This window comes from Mesoplodon bidens, assembly GCF_964165515.1.
Source record: "Mesoplodon bidens genome assembly, chromosome: 15".
NCBI classification, from domain to species: Eukaryota; Metazoa; Chordata; class Mammalia; order Artiodactyla; family Ziphiidae; genus Mesoplodon; species Mesoplodon bidens.
The window spans coordinates 23,499,217-23,505,216 of record NC_138171.1 but is presented as its reverse complement, the minus strand read 5'-3'; the positions used below and the strand labels follow the sequence as shown (position 1 = coordinate 23,505,216).

Below are 6,000 nucleotides of genomic sequence, written 5' to 3'. Positions count from 1 at the left end.
ATGTAATATCTTGGATGGGACCTTGGAACAGAAAATGGATGTTAGGGGGAAAGCTAGTAAAATCCAAATAAAGTGTAGAGCTTAGTTAATAGGAAGGTACCAAGGCTGGTTTCTCAGTTGTGACAAATGCACCATAGTCATGTAAGATGTTAGCAATATGGGAAACTGGGGGAGGAGTGTATGGGAAGTCTCTGTGCTATGGGAAATCTCTGTATTCTGTAAATCAGAGATTTACATTTATTTTCTGTAAATATAAAATTATCTAAAAATAATTTTATTTTTTAATAAGGGGGGGTTATGTATACACTAGGGGTTTGGAGTATGAATTTTTGAAGACTTGTAGACCTGTGTATCTGTTTCCTGTAGCTGATGTAGCAAATTACCACAAAGCTGATACCTTAAAATAACAGAAATGTATTCCCTCATAGATCTAGAGGCCAGAAGTTCAGTAGCAGTTTTACTGAGCTGAAGTAAAGATGTTGCGAGGGCCACGTTCCCTCCAGAGGCTCTAAAGAAGAATCGTCCTTGCCACTTTCAGCTTGTGGCTGCCTGCATTCCTTGGCTTGTGGCCACATCACTGTGATCTCTGCCTCCGAGGTTGAATTGTCTCCTGCTGTTCTGTGTGTCTGTCTGCCTCTCTTTCTGCCTCCCTCTTACAAGGATATTTGTGATGGCATTTCGTGCCCACTTGGATAATCCTGGATGATCTCCTCAACTCAGCATCCTTAATCACATCTGTGAAGATTCTCTTCCCAAATAAATTAATATCTACAGTTCCAGGGATTAGGTCTCTATATCTTTGGGAGGCCATTATTCAACCTACTACAGTCTGGCTGTGTGAAATTTAGGACTTCCATAGTATCAATAAGCTTCCTCTAAAATTGAAAATAACAAAAATTATGTAACTATTTTTAAACTGTTCATTTGGGTTTCACCTGAAATCATCTCAGTGCAACTGGTGGGACCAAGCAACACCTTGCAGAACAACTGTTGTAAGAGACTGGCCTTAGAAGTCAGAAAGACCTAAGTTCTAAATCTGGCTCCATCATACACAAACTTGTGACCTTGGGTAAGTCAGCCAACTTCTTTTTTTTTTTTTAATAAATGTATTTATTTTATTTATTTTTATTTTTGGCTGCATTATGTCTTTGTTGCTGTGCGCAGGCTTTCTCTAGTTGTGGCGAGCGGGGGCTACTCTTGGTTGCCGTGCGCGGGCTTCTCATTGCAGTGGCTTCTCTTGTTGCACCGAGCAGGGGCTATTCTTGGTTGTGGTGCACGGGCTTCTCATTGCGGTGGCTTCTCTTATTGCAGAGCACAGGCTCTAGGTGCGCGGGCTTCAGTTGTTGTGGCACGCGGGCTCAGTAGTTGTGGGTCGTGGGCTTAGTTGCTCTGCGGCATGTGGGATCTTCCCAGACCAGGGCTTGAACCCGTGTCCCCTGCATTGGCAGGCGGATTCTTAACCACTGCGCCACCAAGGAAGCCCCAGCATACTTCTTGAAGGGCATTCTCATCTTCTCTACAAGAGGAATGCTAAGCCCTGCCTAGAGGAATGCTGTCAGAACCTGTAGACCATGTAGCAGATGTACAACACATATTCAGTCAACCTCCTCTTCATACCCCCTCCGCTTTACAGAGTAAGTTACAGCTCACAAAATATTTTCTACATACAAAAACATGTTTAATTGCCATAATATTTCACCCTGTGAGATAAAGCCAAATATTCCTTCCCATTATACAGATGGAAAAACCGAGACTCAATGTTAATTGACTTACCAACATCATCCAGTTGTTAGAAGGCTAGAGAAAACAGGTGTCTGAGAACATGATGGACAGGAGTCAAGAGGCAGTGCCCCCTTTAGATGGGGAGAGTTTGCCAATCTAGTCACTTGACTTGTTTTCATGACTTTCATTACCTTTTTGGACCTTGTAGGCATTTGTGTTTATGATCCATGATGTGTTTCTAACTCCTGACTCACATTGCTGGAATTTGTTCAAAGATCTTTCAGCTTGAACCCCTGAGGGGCCATGCTCATAGGGTTCCCCACCAACAGCTTTCAGTGGCCTCTTGGCCCTGGCTTCTTTCATCTCACAGGCTTTCCCGTCTCTGAACTCTGTGAGACAGACCCATAGTTTGTCCCCTGGTTGGGCCAGGTTCCTGGTTTTGATAGCTCCTTATTCTCAGTCCTAAAAGCAGAGACTCAAACAGGAGCCTCATGCACAGGGTTGGGCATTCTGTAACAGACCAGGGAGGCCTGCTGAAGGGGACTCATGCTCTGCCCTCGGAGGTCACAAGGAAAGGGCCAGAGGGTGTGTTGAGGGCCCAGGAGCGAATGTCAGGAGTTAGGCTGCCGGGCTTCCAATCCTGGCTCACCCCACAGCCCGCTGACCCTGGTCAAGTTACCAACCCTTCTGGTGCTTCAGTTTCCCATACGTAAAAAGGAAATCATTATTTCCCTCAAAGGAAAATTGTGAGGCCCAAGTGAATTACTGTACACGAAGCTGTTACTACAGAGCTTGGTACAAGGCGAGTGTTCGCCCTAGTCATTAGTAAGCCCAAAGAACCCTAAAAGCCTCTTTGCATGGGCTGTTCTCTCTTCTCGATACGCACCCTATGCCTGGGGAAATCTGATTCCTCCTAAAGGAGAGCTCAGGGTTCTGGAGAGGAGTAGGGGATCCAGAGGTTCTGGGTCTCTGCCACTGTGTAGCTTGACGTGCGTCGTTCCTGGTCTCCCAATCAGCCTCATCTGTACAAGGGGATGACAAAAGCGCGAGCCGCAGACTCTGCCGCCGTGCGGAGGGCAGCCTGCCCACCCCCGCCGCCCCTCCACTACACCGCCAGGACCTCCACTCCGCAGGCGCGGGGGTCGGGGGTCGGGGACCCCGGGGGCTGGGAAGGAGCGACTCCGGCCGAATCCGAAGCTGCCATGGCAACGTCCGAAGGCTGCCGGGAGGGGAGTGGACGGGAGGTCCTGTGCAAGAACGAGGCCCCGCCCCCAATGGGCCCCGCCCCCTAACAAGGCTCCGCCCAGAAGGAGGTCCCGGGCCTCAGTCCCTGGCTTTTGTGGCCTCCGCGGCCGCTCTGATTCCATCAGTGCCTGACAGACTGCCTCTGACTGGCCGACTGTGTCTCAGTGACCACAGACTGCCATCACTGCCTGATAATCCGTGTCTGTCTGGCTGTGTCGGACTGAACACAGATTTCATGGATGCCTGGTGGACCAAGACCGCGAGATCTGTCTGCCTGACCACAGTTGACTGACTGACTGACTGACTGCCCTATCTGGCTGATGGCATCTGGGCCTGATGGGGCGTGTCTGACTGAGTCGATCTGCTTCTGACTGACCAGACTCCATCGGTGCTCGACAAGCTGTATCTGACTGACAGAGGCCCTCTGTGACGGAATGACCAGTTCACGGATACCTCTGTGCCAACGTTTTGACCCCAACTCTGCTGTGTGGGCTAAGCAGACAGCCTGAGCAGCCGATTCTGACTACGGCCGGGCCCGCACGTCTGCCCGAGTCCCCTGACTGGCTGGCTGACAAGCTGGCTGGCTACCCTGACTGCACAGCCTCTGTGCCTGGTGGGGCCCGCCTGACTGGCCATCTGACAGGTGGGATCAGCCCACCTGATGGGTGGACCGACCGCATCTGCCAGACTGCGGTGGCTGAGGCTGTGGCTGGCTGGTTCTGGCTGCCCCGTCCGAGTCTAACTGGATCTCAGGCACCGGGTTCTGAAGGACGGAGTCCGCCTGACTGTCCCTTCCTGACCACCTCTGCCTGACGCAGCTCGATGGACAGCGTCCGTGTCTGGCTACACCTGCCTGACGGTCGCCTCCTCTACATTCGATAATGTCAGTTGAGTCAGATTGCTGCCTGAAGCACAGCTGACCAACTGAATCTGACTTGGCCCCTGAAATTCTCTCCCTGATGACCTCCTTCTCTCCAGCTGCCCAACAAATGGCTTCTGAAGTGTTACTTGTCCAGGGGCCTGGGGCCTAGACATTTTCAGCTAGAAGTCTGGCCTTGGGGGGGTCCATAACAAGGCCGCCAACAGGAAAGGGAACCCAGGATGGAGGCGCGTGGGAGAGGGAGGCAGCAGGAGCAGGATTCAAGGCCAGGTAGGGAGCAGCTGGGAGGAGCTGTTGGGCTCCTCAGGGCCCTGAGCTCAGGGATATAATTGTGTAACAGAGTCGGCGCCTGGCGGAGGTGGGCTGGTGTGTGGCTGCCACAATGCGTGACCCTGGAAACCTTGTTTCTTCCTGTTTGTGGGTTGTTTCTGTCAGTGCCTTGCTGCTCATGCAGCAGGGCCCTCCCACAGAGCTCAGGTCTCCTCACAAATTCCCGAATTTAAATCTTTCCCATAGTGTGTGTTTGTACTGGCCACATCAACTGCATGGAATGGAAGAAGAGGCTGTGTACTAGAATAAGGGGAAAGGAAATACAGGGCATTAGATTAGAGGGAAGTGAAAAAAAAAAAGCCTGTCAAGTGCATGGGTGTGCTATGAATTATAGCTCTTGCTATTAACAATAATAAACCAGAGCACTGGACTAGCTTATCTCGATAGAGCTCTAGCATTCTAAGATGCTGGCTTTTCCTTAATAACAGAGGTCTAGCAGCTTCATTGATTTCATTATAAGCCAAGGGAGGAATGGGAGGAAATAAACAGCTCTGCTCCCAAGGGCTGCTATAATAAAATGCCATAGACTGAGTTCTTTTTTTTTTTTTAACTATTATTTACTTATTTATTTTTGGCTGCATTGGGTCTTTGCTGTGTGCGGGCTTTTTCTAGTTATGGCGAGCAGGGGCTGCTCTTCGTTGCGGTGCGTGGGATTCTCATTGCGGTGGCTTCTCTAGTTGCAGAGCACGGGCTCTAGGAGCACAGGCTTCAGTAGTTGTGGCGCACGGGCTTAGTTGCTCCGTGGCATGTGGGATCTTCCCGGACCAGGGCTCAAACCTGTGTCTCCTGCATTGGCAGGCGGGTTCTTAACCACTGCGGCACCAGGGAAGTCCCAGACTGAGTCCTTAAACAACACACATTTGTTTCTCAAAGTTCTGGAGGTTGGAGAGTTCAAGATCAAGGTGCAGGTGGATTCGGTTCCTGATGAGGCCCTTTTCCTGGCCAGCGGATAGCCACCTTCTCACCGTGTCCTCACATGGTGGAGAAAGAGAGGGAGCTCTGATCTCTTCCTCTTCTTATAAGGACCCTAATCCCATTGTGGGGGCCCCACCTGCAAAACCTCCTCCAAACCTAATTACCTCCCTAAGGTCCCACCTCCAAATATCATCACATCGGGGGTTAGGGCTTCAACATATGAATTTGGGGTGGGGAGGAACACAAACATTCAGTCCATAGCAGGCTCTCACAACATGAAGCTGGATCTCAGCCAGTGTGGGCAGTGGAGCTTCCCCAGGGCAGGGGCTCTCAGGGGGCTGGGAAAAGAGACAGAAACAAGTTGCATGGAGTACTTATACCTCATTTACTTATTCATTCATTCAACAAGTATTTATTTATTTATTTTTGCGGTACGCGGGCCTCTCACTGTTGTGGCCTCTCCCGTTGCGGGGCACAGGCTCCGGATGCGCAGGCTCAGGGGCCACGGCTCACGGGCCCAGCCGCTCTGCGGCATATGGGATCTTCCCGGACCAGGGCACGAACCCGTGTCCCCTGCATCGGCAGGCGGACTCTCAACCACTGCGCCACCAGGGAAGCCCAACAAGTATTTATTGAATACTATGTGCCAGGCACTGTGCAGGGCCTTCAAAGAGCTTAGATAGATGGGCTCCAGGAATCCTTGTCTGTGCCTCTCAACTCTGGTCCTATCAAGGCCAGTTACTGAGTACCAATTGCTTTCTTTCTGGACAATGTGAACAACTGAAGGTGGAAGAGCTATTATAGTGCAGTGGGTCTCAAAGAGTGATCACCTAAGAATTTGTTAGAAATGCAAATTCTTGGGCTCTACCATAGATGAGCTGAATCAGAAACTATTAGTACTCTATGTT

The 6,000-nt window shown here is 50.5% G+C and overlaps 1 protein-coding gene across 1 annotated transcript in view; it reads left to right on the top strand.

Moving 5' to 3' along the window:
- The first annotated feature begins 3,083 nt into the window (after positions 1–3,083).
- EPB41L1 (erythrocyte membrane protein band 4.1 like 1) overlaps positions 3,084–6,000 on the top strand; it is a 142,745-nt gene continuing 139,828 nt past the window's right edge. The window contains exon 1 of the mRNA XM_081255771.1: positions 3,084–4,117. The gene's annotated coding sequence lies outside the window, so the exon portion shown is untranslated. The remainder of the gene's footprint in view (positions 4,118–6,000) is intronic.